We start from the raw sequence: 17,767 nt of genomic DNA, 5'->3' as shown, positions 1-17,767 counted from the left end.
GTCCGGGCACAGTATCCTAACTGAGGCTTGGAGGAGGGTCATAGGGGGAGGAGCCAGTGCACACCAGCTAGTCCTAAAGCTTTTACTTTGTGCCCAGTCTCCTGCGGAGCCGCTATTCCCCATGGTCCTTTCGGAGTCCCCAGCATCCACTACGGACTATGAGAAATAGAATTATCGGTAAGTAAATTCTTATTATCCTCTTCTAGCTGGGGATTGTTTAAAAAGGGAGGAGCTCCTAAAGTAGATATGCATGTAATTCGATTAGTGTGAAAATCTACATTACCTTTGCCTTCAACATCATTAAATGATGTCACTGATAGGAGAGTGGATGGTTTCTAAAAACCATTTTTTCTCCAGCAGGGTCCACAGGATAACAATGGGATATGATGGAGCGACAACAGATTGGCACCAAACGATCACAAGCTTTCAGGCCTCCCAGGATGCAATGGGCCCATCCATATATCCCCACCCACTGGCTCAAGAAAATCAGTTTTTGTTTGGTGCAGCAGGAGCCGGACCATGGTCACAGGGCTGCTGTTCTAGGGCAGCCTTAAGCTTTCTTATTTCATTTTTATAGTCTTACTATGTTTTTGAGCGATCTTTCTTAACAGCGTCTTACACGCTGTCGCTCCAACAACTCTCCGCCAGGTCGCAACAATGCTTACCCATGTGTACAGTGCTGTCTCAGTGGGCGTCTGTGTCGGATATACTAGCAGGTCCAGCAGACATGACCAGGCTGTGGCCGGAGCACGGGGAGAAGGTAAGGCATCGGTTCCCCGTAGTCGGGGAATATGGACACAGCCGCACTGTATTGGAAGGAGACTACCAAACAGTAGCTAACGTGCCACCACCACAGGTGCTCCAGCGCTAGGCCTTAGGGATCATAAGGCACCAGGAATAGTATGAGGCTGCGATCCCTAGGGTCGATGTCAGCAGTGGGAAGTTAAACGCTCTCCTGGTCGCCCCTCCCCCCAGTTCATGACCAGTTTCCGCGAGTCTCTCCCATGAACTGTTGCCTCACTTCCATTTCAGACGCTACCACGAGGAGACCCGGTCGCAATACAAGCATCTGTATGGCCGGTGCGTCTGTATGCACAGTGCGTCTGTGTTCACTTAAGTTCCCAGAGTGGTGGTGTACACTAGTAGCATCTGGATCCACTCAGCATTCGCTAACGTATTGACCGATCTTGGAAGTGAGATGAGTCTCCCTGTATCCCACTCTACCGAGTACGGGTTATACAGCACTAAATTTCTATCTACTTTTGTCAGTATGAATAGTTAAGTTTAAGTGCCTATTGCATATGAGTTTGTGTACATTACTGTGGTTTTCTTCGCAATGCGTCTGAATACATTAAGATCTGTATAAAACAGAATTCAGTAATATGTACGCGTACATACTTTAAAATGTGTTTGTAGTTGATTATGTGCTCATATGACTAATATATAACATGTGACTGACTGCTAGTGTGATTGCTGACTTTAATATATGTTTGTCAGTTGGTCTTCTGATCCTCAATGCTGGTGCATGGGTAGGGGTCAGATTGATATCACTTTAGAACTATAAAGTGGTTACAGTCACAAATTGTGTAGTACACCGTGAAAGTGCTGATTATTTATCATGTCTAAGAGCGGCAAAGGTGACGAGAGTACACTTAAAGTAACACCAACACTCATATCATGTTGTCTTGCAATAACTGTATTATCCTCTCTGACCTGGTACAGGATGGATCATGTGTAAAATGGTTGGCTTGTCAGCATAATAGATAAATCCCCTTTGGGACAATGTTTGCACAGACGTTGTCCAGTATAGCTGAAAGGTTAAATCCTACAGCTTCAATACCAGGAATAGGGTTCATTATTAACCCATACAGGGTTACCTACAGTATCCCCAACAGCTTCTCTAATAACAGGCTGAGAAACCGAGTGTAAATAAATTATCAACTGCATAGGCTACACAGGATGATTCATCAGACGATGAAACCTCTATATACTCTTCTTCGGCATACAATAGGTAAATATAGCAGAGTTAATGAGAGCAGTAAAGGCTTTTCTGTCCTTAGAGGATTCAGCAGAGCCTGTGTTTAAAAATAAGGTACATATGTTTAAACGTCCCAAAAAAATAGGGCCTCCTCATGGGGGACCCTAGCAGCTGATGAAAATCAGGGAAAAGGTTTGGGCTATACCCAATAAAGAATATAGGTTCCCAGTAAATGGGATTCAAATATCCTTTTCCAGCTGAGGACTGTTTAAAAATGGGAAATGCCTCCTATAGAGATACTCATATCATTTGATAGTGTAAAAATATATATAGCCTTTGCCGTCAACGTCAATAGAGGGATGGTTTTCCGAAAACCATATTGTCTCTGTCTGGGGCAGTCATAAGGCCAGCCATGACTCCACCTTGCAATCTACAGCACACCACACTGGATGGGTCCAATCTCACTAGATCTTGAAAGCTAAGCAGTGTTGGGCCTGGTTAGTTCTTGGATGGGAGACCATCTTGGAATATCAGGTGCTGTAGGTTCTCTGGGCTGATGTACTAGAAGACAGGCTTTTCAGTGCCTGCAAGGGAGCAAGAATCCCATATAGATCATATGGACACTAATGTTCTAGGGCATCAGCATTAACAATAGTTGCTCACAGAGCAGTGTTGCTTACATACATGGAAAGCTGATTCAGAATCAAAGAAGGTGCTGGAAAATTTGCCTTTGGCTGGAAGTTTCTGTTGGTAAGCAGTTAACAGATATTCTGGAGTCAAAATCAGACTCCAAAAAGGTCATCTTTCCTTCCACATATAACCCCAAACATATGGGTTCGGTTTACGGCCTTGGCGGTCATAAAGGAACATAACAGCCCCGATATAATAAGTTTGGTAAGGCAAAGAAGAAAGGCAACCGGAGGGCCAGCTTCCAAACCAGAGGATAAGCCATCAGCATGATGGTGCGGGCCTCCTTCTGGGGGACCCCAGGATAGGGGGCCAACGTCTTCAGTCTGCACAGATCTGGTAACAGTTTACAAACAGATGCCTGAGTGCAAGAAGCGGTATCTCTAGGTTATATCTCTCTTCAAGAAGCATCCTCCTCGAAGTTTCTGTTCCAGTCCGTCTCGGGTAGAGGCGAAAGACAGGGGTTGCAAGAAGTAGTTCAGAAATTGCTTTGGTCAGGAATAGGCAGTCCAGTAACCCCTGCACAATAGGGACAGGGTGTTTTACTCCAACCGGGTTTGGGTTCAGAAGGATCCTTTCATCCAATCTCAAAATCCTAAACATATAAGTTTGGGTACCACGGTTCACAGGGAAACGTTGTGCTCCATAGTTTTGGCATGGAACCAGGGAATTACAGGGTATCCCTGGATAGTCAGGATGTTTGCCTACAGGTTCCTATAGCACTGTTCCATCAGTGTTATCTCAAGGTTCACCATCCTCCAGCAACATTTCCAGTTCCAGACCTTACCCTTGGGGTTAGCCACAGCCTCAAGAGTATTTACCAATATTATGATGATTATGGCAGCTTATCTCCGTAAGAAGGTGATAAGAAAATTGTCATATTTCGATAACCTTTTTTTATCTTGGCACAGGAAAGGCTTCTGTGCCATCTCCAACAGACAATGATTTGTCTGCAGAGACACTGGTGGTTCATAAATTGGGCAAAGTCATCTTGTGTTCCGTCATAATGGATGACTCACTGAATTCCAGTCTGCAGAAAATGGATTACCTCGGAACAAGATATCCAGGGTACAGTCAAGTACTCAGGAGTTGTTACACAGTCAAACGATATCAATCCACGCAGCTAAGCGACTGATGGGTTTGATGGTGTCAACATTCAACATGGTGGAGTATGCATAATTCCACTCAAGACCTTGGCAGCGTCTGATTCTAGCCAGATGATATGGAATACATCAGACAATAAAGAAACAGACTATGGTACTTTCACACAAGGTAAGAAAGTCATCAGCCTTGTGGCTATAGACATCCCATCTAGACAAAGGGAGAATCTTTTGGATATCAGATGGGAGATCCTGACAACAGATGCCAGTCTCCAGGGCTGGGGAGCAGTGTCTGGAAGTTTATGGTTCCAGGGACAATGGACCATAGAAGAAAGTTGCCTGCCAATAAATCTGTTAGAACTTCGGGCCATATACATGGCACTGATTCAGGCAAAAGACGCTCTTTAAGAAAGACCAGTCCAACCATCAGAGAGGAACGCGCAGCCAAGCAGCAATGAAGGAGGTAAGTCACATACTAAAGTGCGCAGAACTCCATCTTCCAGCATTGTCCGCAGTATCCGTTCCGGAGTTCTAAACTGGGAAGCGGATTTTCTCAGTCAACACGCCATTCAAGCAAGCGAATGGGCTCTACACCCGGAAGTCTTTCAGACTCTGGAAGACATGTGGGGTTTGCCAGAGATAGATCTCATGGCGTCCCGTCTGAACAACTAAGTTACGGGGCAAGAACAAAGGATCCCGGAGCGATCTTTGTGGATGCCTTGTCAGTGAAATGGGAGTTTCATCTGGCGTATCTATTTCCTCTGATCATCCTGCTACCAGGGTGGTGAGAAAGATAAAAGAAGCAAAGGGTGCCATGATTTTAATAGCTGCGGCCTGGCCCAGAAGGCAATGGTACACAGATCTACAGAGAAGGTTGATGGATGCTCCACGTCTGCTCCCTCAACATCCAGATCTACAAATGCAGGTTCCTTGTTATCACAAGCATCTGGATCGACTATCGTTGACAGCATGGCTCTTGAATCCTGAGGATTCTCACTGCAGGTAAATTCAAACATTGCACAGAGCAAGGAAACCCTCCTCAGCTCACATTTATCACCGAATATGGCAGGCCTTTATTCATGGTGCAGTGAAAGAAATATGGACCCGAAATCTTTCCAAGTTTCCTGGGTCTTAGATTTCCTTCGGGCAGGAATGGATAAGGGTTTGAAGGTGGCTTCCTTGAGAGTACAAGTATTAGCATTGACTGTAGGGTTCCAATAGAAAAAATGCCAATTTACAGGATGTGCGTACTTTTTCCAGGGAATGCTGCGCATTCAACCTCCTTTTGTTCCTCCTACAGTGCCTTGGGACTTAGGTCTAGTCCTCAAAGCCCTTCAAGTTGCTCCATTTGAACCACTTAATAAAGTGGATCTTAAATGGTTGACAGCTAAAGTTCTCTTTCTATTGGCTATGGTGTCAGCTAGAAGAGTATCAGATTTAGGAGCGCTGTAATATTGTTCTCCTTTTCTGTTTTTTTTATCCAGATAAAGCAGTTCTCAGAATTAGGTCTGGGTATCTTCCTAAGGTGGTGTCTAAATTCCACCTTAATAAAGAAAATGTAGTCCCGGCTTTTCAGGTATCAGGATTTTCTGCGGGAGATGCGTTGCAGAATTACCGTTATCAACGGTAAGTTCCTACCATAATGTATATTTTCTCCATTAGAAGTCAGTATATTGAGGTATATTAATTTTGTTCTTATTAATGTCCTTAGGTAGTTCCTCACTGCAAAGATCAGTGATGAAATTCAAGGAACCTCTCTCTATTACTGTATATGTCCCTCACGTTAAGAGATTGATCACATCAGGTATCCAAATGAGAAAATTTAAATGCTTATTGTATGTAAACAGTGGCGGATTTAGGGGGGGGGCACTCGGGCCCGTGCCCCCCCTGTCATTTGGGAACACACCCCCCCCGTGCCGCCGCCGCCGCATACGGAGATGACGGGCGCCCGCTGAGATTGTGTTACCAGCGGGCGCCCGTCTCACTGCACAGCGGCAGCCGGAGGCAGGAGCTCAGTACTGAGCTCCGGCTTCCGGCGCTGTCACTGTGCGCTATGGGAGAGACGTCAGTCATGACGTCTCTCTGATAGTGCTGAGTGACTGAGGAGCGGACGCCAGGAGGAGGACTGCAGCGGCGCGGGAACGGGGCTCGGTAAGTATGTTTTTTATTTCCTTAATGCATCTACTGGGGGCTAACTATGGGGGACATTACTACTGGGGGCTAACTATGGGGGACATTACTACTGGGGGCTAACTATGGGGGACATTACTACTGGGGGCTAACTATGGGGGACATTACTACTGGGAGGCTAACTATGGGGGACATTACTACTGGGGGCTAACTATGGGGGACATTACTACTGGGGGGCATCAACAAGGGGCATTACTACTGGGGGTCAAACTACTGGGGGCATTATAACTGGGGCATCTACTGGGGGCATCACTACTGAGGGGTCATCTATTGGGGGCAGCTACTGGGGGCCATCTACTGGGGGCATTACTACAGGGGGGTCATCTATTGGGGCAAACTCGTAGGGGGGCATTACTACTGGGGGGTCATCTATTGGGGGCAGCTACTGGGGGACATTTTTCCTGGGGGGCATCTACTGGGGGCATTATTACTGGGGGGCATCTACTGGGGGCATTACTACTGGCGGGTCATCTATTGGGGGCAAACTCCTAAGGGGCATTACTACTGGGGGCAAACTACTGGAGGACATTATTATTAGGGGGCATCTACTGGGGGCAAACTGCTGGGGGACATTATTACTGGGGGGGCATCTACTGGGGGCCAACTACTGGGGGACTATTACTGGGGGCCAACTACAAAGGTGCTAACTACTGGCGGTGTAACTACAGGGGCATTACTACTGGCGGCTTAACTACAGGGGCATTACTACTTGGGGGCTAAACTAAAGGGGGGGTAAACTACTGGGGTCATGACTGCAGGGAAATTACCACTGGGGGCATAATGACTGGGGGCATTACTACAGGCAACATTACTACTGGGGGCAATACGGGCATTGCATAAGGGGCACCACTACTATGTGGTCTATATAAGGGGCACTACCAGTACAGTGAACATTGCATAACGAGCGCTACAACTGTGGGCATTGTATAAGAAGCGCCACCTCACGCAGCCGCACGCAAATGTACTTGCCCCTTCCATGGTGCCCCCCCTATCATTTTCTTCTGGATCCGCCCCTGTATGTAAACTAGTTATAAAATGTAGATCTAACACAATGGCTAAATTCAGGATTGGTAATTTATACACCCCTTATTAATCTTTCCTCTGTTATACCATTCAGTTATTGGTTGTCAGATTGTGGCAGCTATATACTATCAATCCTGGCTAAATATGCAACAATAGCATCTCCATTCATTACAGAGGGTAAGCCGCGATTGGCTGTACCTTAGCAACACAGAGCCAATCAGGAAGCTGCTGCGGCAGCGGATCCTGATTGGCTGGGGAATGCCCTCTATTGATATTACTCTATTGATACTACTAGCGTAGAGGGTCCTCATTCGCATAGTAGAAGTGTTTGTATAAACATACACTTCTACATGTTCGATGGCTCAGGTGTTAGAGTTTTTTTTTTTTTTAACCCCTGGGATGCCTACATGGACAGAAGAGGACCAATCACTGTATAATAGGTGAGTATATTTTTATTTTATTTTACAGGTACCCCATGGATTCTACATGAACAAGGGGACCGTGGGGCTGCGTGGGACACTAGGTAAGTACGTATGTGTAAGTGTGTGTAAATAAACATTTACTTTCACGGTTTGTGTGATTTGTCTTTTTTGGGGTATTTCTTTTGTTGTGGAACTACAGCTACCATCGGGGCCTTTAATTCCCTGAATGCTGGTACTTGTGGTTCTCCACATACCAGCATGCGGGGAGACTTGCTGGGACTTGTATTTCCACAGCAAAAGATAATGGGGGTAATTCCAAGTTGATCGCAGCAGGAAATTTTTTAGCAGTTGGGCAAAACCATGTGCACTGCAGTGGAGGCAGATATAACATGTGCAGAGAGAGTTAGATTTGGGTGAGTTATATTGTTTCTGTGCAGGGTAAATACTGGCTGCTTTATTTTACACTGCAAATTAGATTGCAGATTGAACAGACCCAACCCAAATCTAACTCTCTCTGCACATGTTATATCTGCCTCCCCTGCAGTGCACATGGTTTTGCCCAACTGCTAAAAAATTTCCTGCTGCGATCAACTTGGAATTACCCCCAATATTCTTTTTTTAACACTTTCATGGCTATCAGACCGGTACTCAAAGCCCATGGTGCTGGGGACAACCTCGGGCTTCATCCCTGGCCCTTGGGTGCCTGGTGCTGGTTTAAAAACCACAGGGGAATTCTACTTCTTTTGTTCCCATATTTTTGGAACCAGGGGGGTCATTCTGAGTTGATCACTAGCAGTTTTTAGCAGCTGTGCGAATACATAGTCGCCGCCCACAGGGGAGTGTATTTTAGCCTTGCAAGTGTGCAATTGCAAGTGCAGCCGGGGCTGTGCAAAAACATTTTGTGCACTCAGCCCTTGCGATCACATCAGCCTGTACAGGGCCAGAATTGATGTCAGGCACCCGCCCTGCAAACGCTTGGACACGCCTGTGTTTTTCCTACCACTCCCAGAAAACGGTCAGTTTATACCCACAAAAGCCTTCTTCCTGTCAATCTCCTTGCGATCGGCTGTGCGAATAGATTATTCGCTAAATCCATCGCATAGCAACGATCCATTTTGCACTAGTACGACGTGCCTGCGCATTGTGGTGCATACGCATGCGCAGTTCTGAACTGATCGCAGTGCAGCGAAAAAACCTAGCCGGCGATCAGGTTGGAATGACCCCCCAGGACCGGTCCAAGAGCTGGGTGCTGGTTTATTAAATACGGGGAACCCCTACTCATTTTTTTTCCTATATTTTTGCAACCAGGACCATCTCAAAGAGCCCAGCGCTGGTTATGCTTTTGGGGGGGCTTGCATGTCATTTTTTTTTTTTTTACTTTTAACACGTTCTTTACGTTTACAGACAGAAGCATGCACGGATCTCACTGATCTGTGCATGCTTCTGTCAAACTCGCCAGCGAGAAGCTGGTCTATTCATGTGCGATTTTTAGGTAATGTTTTAGGTGCTATTTTAAAACTCGCATCCTGGCCCTCATTCCGAGTTGTTCGCTCGCTAGCTGCTTTTAGCAGCTTTGCACACGCTAAGCCGCCGCCTACTGGGAGTGAATCTTAGCTTTGCAGAATTGCGAACGAAAGATTTGCATAATTGCGAATAGAAATTTCTTTGCAGTTTCTGAGTAGCTCGGGGCTTACTCTGCCACTGCGATCAGTTCAGTCAGTTTCGTTCCTGGTTTGACGTCACAAACACTCCCGCGTTTTTCCCAGAAACGGCAGCGTTTTTCCGCACACACCCATAAAACGGCCAGTTTCCGCCCAGAAACACCCACTTCCTGTCAATCACACTCCGATCACCAGAACGAAGAAATTTCTTCGTTAAGCCGTGAGTAAAATACCTAACTTTTTGGCAAATTTACTTGGCGCAGACGCACTGCGAACATTGTGCATGCGCAGTTTGCGACAAATCGCTCCGTTGCGAAAACCACTAACGAGCGAACAACTCGGAATGAGGGCCCCTATTACATTGACCGAGTTGTATTTTTGCAATGGCAAAACATCTGGATGCGATTTTTGCCAATGCGATTTTTTAGACTGCTGGAAACATGCGAATTTGCATGTTTCCACACTCCATTACATTTGTGATTTTCGGGAAACGTGTGACTTTTCTGGAAAAATCGCACATTCCCAAAAATCGCACCCTATTACATTTAGCCCTATATGTATAAATTTTGATATGCTACAACTTAAGAAAAGGAGAGTTATGGTAGACTTAACATTGTTAACGCTCTCTCTGCGACGTACACAGGGTTCCACAGGGAAACATCGGGGTGTAGAGTGGATATTGATCCAGAGGCACCAACAGGTAAAGCTTTAGCTGTCCCAGCATGCATATGGGCCTCCTCCATAACCCTGCCTCCAGGCACTGAGAGCTCAGTTTTGATAACCAGTCCAACGCAGGAGCAGGCAAGAGAGAAGGCAGATGTTAGTCACATAAGAACAAATTCTCATGACAGGAGAATGTACCAGTGGCTAATGCCATACAAACCCAAAGAAGCTAGGTGTATCAGGGTGGGCGCCCTGTGTAACCCTGTGTTCTTTGCAGAAAGAGAGTTAACAAAGGTTAGCCTATCATAACTCTCCTTTTCTGCAGCAGGGTACACAGGTTTCCACAGGGAAACATCAGGGATTCTTTGGCAGACAAGTCCGTGGAGACAAAGGCCGGAACCACAATCTCTTGGTTAAGGGGAAATGAAGACACCACATTAGGCAAATAACCAGGATGAGTTCGTAGAACCGCCTGGTCATGGTAAAAATCAGAAAGGGTGGACGACAGGACAGCGTGCCTAAGTCCAACACCCTTCTTGCAGAGGCAATACCCAGCAAGAACAGGACCTTGGCCATGAGCCATTTAAGGTCCACCGATTCAAGAGGTACAAATGGAGACTCTTGCAGGGCTTTCAGCACAACAGACAGATCCCATGGAGCGGCTGGGGGGACATAGGGAGGCTGAATACGCAAAACCCCCTGAGTTAATGTATGCACATCAGGTATAGAGGCAATCTTGCTCTGAAACCATGCCGACAAGGCAGATATGTGAACCTTGAGGGAGGCCAGACAAAGACCTAAGTCCAAGCCTCTTTGTAGAAAAGGCAGAATTCTAGAAGTCTTAAACCTACCAGCGTTATATTTCATATCAGCACACCAGGTGAAATAAGTATGCCAAACCCTGTTATAAATTCGGGCAGATTCCTTTCAGTTTGAATAACCGCCTCAGTAAATTCGTTGGTCCTCAGGTGTGATGCTTCAAGAGCCATGCTGTCAAAGCCAGTTTGGCCAGGTCCGGGTAGAGACAAGGGCCCTGTACAAGGAGGTCTTGACGCTGAGGAATTAGAATGGGTCTCTCTAATGAAGACCCTGCAGGTCTAAGAACCAATGCCATCTGGGCCACACTGGAGCGACTAGAATCAGCATTCCTCCTTCTTGCTTGAACTTCCGCAGTGCCCTGGGCAGGAGTGACACTGGAGGGAATATGTAAGGCAGCTGAAAGTTCCACGGAACTGCCAGTGCTTCCACGAATGCTGCCTGAGGATCCCTGGTTCTTGATCCGAAGATCGAAATTTTGTGATTGTGTCGAGACGCCATGAGGTCTACGTCAAGTAGGCCGCACCTGTCCACCAAAAGCTGGAAAACTTCTGGATGAATGTTCCACTCTCTGGAGTGATTGTCCTGGCGACTGAGGAAATCCGCTTCTCAGTTCAGGACGCCCGGAATAAACACCGCTGATGTGGCTGGCCAATAGCATTCTGCCCAACAAAGGATTTTGGACACTTCCAACATTGCCATGCGACTTAGAGTGCCTCCCTGATGGTTTATGTATGCCACTGTGGTGGCGTTGTCTGACTGTACCTGAACAGGCCTGTTCCGTATGAGAGGCAGGGCAAGAGTCAGTGCATTGAACACTGCCCTCAGCTCCAGAATGTTTAGCGGAAGGTGTGATTCCTCCTTGGTCCAATGACCTTGAAACAGACCCTCAGACTGGCGTCCGTTGTTAGAAGGACACAATTGGGGATCCAAAATGAACGGCCCCTGCACAATTGCTGGTCCTGAAGCCACCAGGACAGCGACAGACGAACCTCCGGAGTCAAGAAGACCATCTGGTACCTAATCCGATGAGGTAGGCCATCCCACTTTTATAGGCTCAACTGTTGCAGAGGACGAGAGTAAAACTTAGCGTACTCCACCATGTCGAAGGATGACACCATCGGGGACGATGAAGAAAGCACCTTATCCTGTCCTGAAGTTTCAGGACCTTGTCTGGAGACAGGAATAGTCTCTGACTGTGTGTGTCCAAGAGTGCACCATGCTCTGAGCTGGGACCAGAGAGGACTTCTTCCAATTTATTAGCCATCTATGGGTTTGCAGGAAATTCACCGTCAGTTTCAGACGACTGAGGAGGACTTTGTGAGAATTTGCCAGAATCAGCAGGTCGTCTAAGTACAGGAGGATTCTGATTCCCTGGCGACAGAGGTGGGCCATCATTATGGCCATGACCTTGGTGAAGATCCGAGGAGCCATAGCCAGTCCAAATGGCAGAGCCTGGAATTGGTAGTGAAGGTTGCCAATAGCAAACTGCAGGAACTGCTGATGCGATATAGCAATAGGAATATGCAGTTATGCATCCTGTATATCCAGGGTTACTATATAGTCTCTGGGTTCCATAGCCAGCACAATTGGGCGCAGTGTTTCCAAAAGAAGCTTGGACACTCTGACAAACTTGTCCAGAGATTTGAGATTGAGTATAGGCCGAAAGACCCATTGGGTTTCGGGACCAGAACCAGGGTCGAGTAGTAAACACTGCCCCTCTGGGACTGAGGTACCGGCAAAACCACTCCTGTACTCAGGAGGGAACCTACAACCGTTTGGAGAGCCTGCCTTTCAACGGATCTGAAGGGAGAGCCATTGTGTAGAAATGACGAGGGGCACATCTCTTGAAGGAGACAGCGTAGCCGTGAGAGACAACTTCCAGTACCCATGCATCAAAAGTGGTCGTGAGCCAGACCTGGGTGAACTGTAGAAATTGGCCTCCCACCCTGGGGTCCCCCAGGGAGAGGCCCGCTCCATCATGCAGCAGGCTTGTCATGTTTTGCAGCAGGCTGAAGTGCTGCCCAAGACTGTTTTGCCATGGGCTTGGTGGTTTTGAGAACTCGAGATTGTCTAGGGTATGCCTGACCTTTCACTTTCCCTTAAGGCCAAAAGGAGAGAAAAATGGTACCCTTTGCCTTCTGTGCAGAAGGATTAGTAGTTGGGAGAAAAGCTGTCTTAGCAGCTGCCAGTTCAGGAAGAATTTTATTACGGTCTTCCCCAAACAAAATATTCCCAGTGAAGGGGAGGACCTCCAAAGCATTTTTGGAGTCCAGGTCCACTTTCCACGACCTCAACCACAGTATGCGGCGTGCCAGGACAGACGTAGACGACGCCTTGGCAGCCAAATACTCCCACCTCAGAGGACACACCTTGAATGTCATGAGGCGGTGGTAATGTGAGACAGGTATTGTCTGGCATTGTCAGAAATATCCTCAGACACTCCTCCTCTAACGCCTGAACCCATGCCTCAATACCTTTTGCTGCCCAAGAGGCAGCTATTGTGGATCTATGAATAGCCCCTGTAAGGGAATATACAGATTCCAGGCACCCTTCAACACTCTTATCTGTCGGCTCTCTCAGTCAGGTGACAGTGGTGACAGGCAGAGTGGATGACACCACTACGCGGGTGACATGAGAATACACCGGCCGCGGAGTCTCCCATTTGTTACACAACTCTGCAGGGAGAGGGTAGTGAGACAAGGCCCGTTTGGGTATAGTGAATTTCTTCCTTGGACCAGGGTTCCCGACTGATGTCCACTAAATGATCAGAATGAGGTAAAAGTTTTAACCACCTTCTGCTGTTTAAACTTATCAGTTTTCTTTGCCACAGCAGTGGAATCCTCCTCATCAGTGATTTGAAGGATATGCTTAAGAGCAACCACCAGGGCAGGGACATCATTTTGTAGGGGAGAATTCTCATCAGTAACACAGGATTCAGTGCCTGACAGGACCGTATGCTCCCCCTCCTCTTCAGATGAGACATCAGAGAGGTTTGTAGACTGTGAGGAGGAAGCAGCCCGCTTAGAGGGACCAGGGGCACGGGAGTGACTCGAGGTAGAGTTCTGTCTAACCAGAGACTGGTTTAGTTGCTGCAGTTGGTTACACAAATTTCCCGCCCAAGGCGGGTTTACTATAGGGACAATTTGTGGTGGTAATGGTACAGGTGGCCCCATAAGGGGCGCAAGGCACTCCACCAGAGTACCAGCAGGGTAGTGAAAACTGCCCATGGTGGCTCCTGACTATGTGCAGGGGCTGTGGACTGACTGGGAGGTGCATGGCAAGCAGTACAAAGACCATCACACAACAGTTCCCCCTCTGATAAATCCTTGGAGCATGCGCTGCATGATGCAGGAGCTTCCACAGACTTACTGCCCTTTCTGTTAGACATTATATATGCAACAAATGGGCTGACACAGTACGATTATAAAGCCAAACAAAAGCAAACACTTGTGGAATAAAACAGGGTAGAATGTGACTGTAACACAGTACAAATATACTTATATCAATATAGAGATAACTATATTGTAAGACTCAAATGCACCTAGCCCAGGATACAGAATATAATGACAGTTATATCTGGGAAACACTGAAAGTGAAACCACACAGCAGATACAGGCACACAGTCACATGCAATGCAGAAATTATTGTGACAATAAAGCTGCACTGGACTGTGGGAGGGGCTACAGGTCAAGCGCTACCTCCACTATGCTGGTCTTCCACCCCAGGTACTGTAAAGACTTATTAAACAGGTGTTAGTACACCTGACATGTGCTCCGAATGCCCTGGTGATCTAGTGGGGTCCCTGCCCAGTGTCAATGTCCACGCCAGCCCCAAGGCCCATCTCCCCAGACCGCGGACAGAATGCGATTTAATGGCGGGTCCCGCCTAGGAGACCCTCTTACCTCCTCCCAGTTGCATCCACGCGATCCAGGAAAGCAGTCTGCGACTGTGCCAAAGGGGATAATTCAGAGTTGATCGTAGATGTGCTAAATTTAGTACATCTATGATCATTTACTCTGACATGCTGCAAGTCAGTCCCTACCCCCCCACCCCCCCTCCCCGCACAGGTACAAAAGCATTGTACGCCAGCGATGCTTTTGTACCTGGCGAATACCTGGCAGGGAGCTACCCACCGCTTTCCGTGTGATGTCACGCAGCCGTCGCAGCCCCCCCCAACGGTCCAGACACACCTCCTTTTGTCCAGATCGCGCCCCGCCAACAGTGTTCTAACGCCATTGGCACGCCCTCTCCCACCCGTGACCGACTCTGCACACTCCACAAAGAAATTCAGACTGCGAACGCTGCCGCTACAGCGATCCAGTCTGAATTACCCCCTAAGTCGGGACGCCTCCGTCGCAGCTACTCGGGAACCATGCCAACAGGAGTGTGCGGCGCCGCTTGGGAGGTGATGGAGCTACAGCGCTGAATGTCACACTAACATACAGTGCTGCCTGCCCAGTCAGAAAAAACAAAAGTCTTCTTGTTCAAAAGCTTTTAGGGCTGCTCAGTGCAGCCCCCTGTTCAGTGACCTACTGCTGCAGGCACCAACTCAAAACTGAGCTCTCAGTGCCTGGAGGCGGGGTTATGGAGGAGGCCCCTATGCATCGTGGGACAGCTAAAGCTTTACCTGTTGGTGCCTCTGGATCAAGATCCACTCTACACCCTGATGTTTCCCTGTGGAAATCTGTGTACCCTGCTGCAGAAATATGGATTAATCCATATCGATAGATACATAATAGAGGGAATTATCCCCAGTGTCTACCGATTTTTGTCACACAATAGAGGTATTGAATTATTGTGCATGTTAAACATATGGGAACAAGAGAGTGATACATCTCTTTGAGCCACTGGCAAACATTAGACATTGTCAGTGAACCTACTGTATATTGATAGACATAGAATAGTGGGAATTATCCCCAGTGTCCACAGATTACCAGTACACAATAGTGGTACTCAGATATTGTGTGAGCTCAACGCATAAAAACTACATAGTGACAAATTTACCTGTATTATAAACAAATATCTATATTGATAGACACAGAATAGTGGGAATTATCCCCAGTGTCCAAATATCACCAGTGCACAAAGATATAGTGTGAGCTAAACACATAAGAACCACATGGTGACAAACTTACCTGTATTGTAAACAAATATCAGACATTCTATAGTGAGAATTTTTTCCAGTGTCTGATAGGATTATACGAATATATAGAGACATATATGTTGCTGCACTGACATTGTAGTGATTTAGTGCATGGGTCTCAATCATTAATATGCTAGGATTATTTAAGATCTGAACAATTACTCAAGTGTAGCGATAACAATTTTTATCTAAATATCAATGGACTGTGAATAATTACATTCAATTGTTTAGACCTAAACAATCCTTTTATTACTTGGATTGAAGATATTTGAAATTGTTACATGAAAGTGAGAATTACTCCAGTATCAACCTAATATGATAGTAAAAGCTAGCCAGAAGTACTTTATTAATCAAAGTGATTACAGCGATATAATTTAATTGTCCTAAAATCCCTCACTGTTTCAAGTGCATAAATATAAACTGACACACAATAGTGAATACCATTTTTAGTGTCAATTTAATATTATAGAAGGTGCCACTGGAAAAGTGTAATTTAGTACACATCATCATTGGCTAATCATTATTTTATTGTATAGACTCATTGTTTGGATTGGTGACATTACATCATACCACATTGCAGGGACGTGCGGTGAGCTAAATGGATCAGGAGGCACTGGCTAGCCCCAGAGCCAGAATTCCATGCAATATATGAGCCAAAGGGTACATGTGGGCATTATACACAGGTGCAACTCTGGTTTAAATGTAAGTATGACAGGAAAGGCTCTGCCTCACCTGCCTCACCCCACCGCACGTTACTGCCACATTGTAACATACAAATAATGTAATTGCAATAAATACAAACAAAAAGAAAGGGTACACAGCTGAATGCTTTTAATTCGCATTTTTTGTTTTCACTCACGATTACACAGAGGTTTTGACTAACATTTCGCTGCTTAAATTATATACATTGATAATTATATAAAAGGAAGTCTTTAAACACCTTTTTAATAATCATTAAATAATAGGTACATTTTAATATTTTTATTCTATTAGTGCACCAGCATCAGACTCTTTCCCCCTCTTCTCTTTGCTTACTAGTACATGTTAGTCTGAGGCAGCACTAATAATTGGTATGGATAGATATACTTAAAGTTTGGGGTTCCAACTGATAAAATACAATAAGCCCTGGTGCAATAGAAACTCTCTAAGATCTTAATGCAAAACTTGCCTAATAGTTTCTTTGTTGATGTTCACTATTTCTGCTATCATTTGAATGCTGAATCGATGGTCAGTTTGAACAGTTTTCTCAATTTGTTCCACATTTTCCTATTTTTCTGGTGTGCAAGGCCTTCTGGGACATTCATCATCTTCGACATCCTTACCACTGTCACTAAATTTTTTGTGCCAGTCAAACACACATGCACATGACAAACAATCTGCCCCATAAGCTTCAGTTAGCATACCAAAAGATTAGGTGGGCAGTTTGTTCAATTTAACTAACATTTTTAAATTAACGTATTGCTCTATTATTTATTTGAACTAAGCATTTTTAGGACGCACAGGAAAAATACAACTTCTTTGTATTCTGTGTGACCGCACACTGTGCGAGAGGGGTGAAACTGCAAAACCATTTTGGGATAGTCTAAAGTCAATGTTCCCCCCACTTAATTTTAACTCACAGTTTGGTTTATTTTTTTACCAGCACAGTCTCTGTATTTAATAGCCACACCTCACATATACAGTACTGTGCAAATGTTTTAGGCAGGTGTGGAAAAAATACTGCAAAGTAAGAATGCTTAAAAAAAATATATATAAGCGTTAGTTTATTTTTATCAATTAATAAAATGTAAAGTGAATGAACAGAAGAGACATCTAAATCAAATCAACATTTGGTGTGACCACCCTTTGCCTTCAAAACCGCATCAATTCTTCTAGGTACACTTGCACAGTTTGTGAAGGAACTTGGCAGGGAGGTTGTTCCAAACATTTTGGAGAACTATTCACAGCTCTTCTGTGGATGTAGGCTTGCTTAAATCCTTCTTTCTCTTCATGTAATCCCAGACAGGCTCCATGTTGTTGAGATCCGGGCTCTGTGGGGGCCATATCTCTTACAGGGCTCTTTGTTCTTCTTTACACTGAAC

The 17,767-nt window shown here is 45.9% G+C and overlaps 1 pseudogene; it reads left to right on the top strand.

The window, feature by feature from the left end:
• Positions 1–2,406: 2,406 nt before the first annotated feature.
• LOC134949995 (5S ribosomal RNA) lies at positions 2,407–2,524 on the top strand (annotated as a pseudogene).
• The last annotated feature ends 15,243 nt before the right edge of the window (positions 2,525–17,767 follow it).

Source organism: Pseudophryne corroboree, chromosome 8 (assembly GCF_028390025.1).
Source record: "Pseudophryne corroboree isolate aPseCor3 chromosome 8, aPseCor3.hap2, whole genome shotgun sequence".
Taxonomy (NCBI): Eukaryota; Metazoa; Chordata; class Amphibia; order Anura; family Myobatrachidae; genus Pseudophryne; species Pseudophryne corroboree.
The sequence above is the reverse complement of the archived record's forward strand: the minus strand, read 5'-3'. Positions and strand labels throughout refer to the sequence as shown.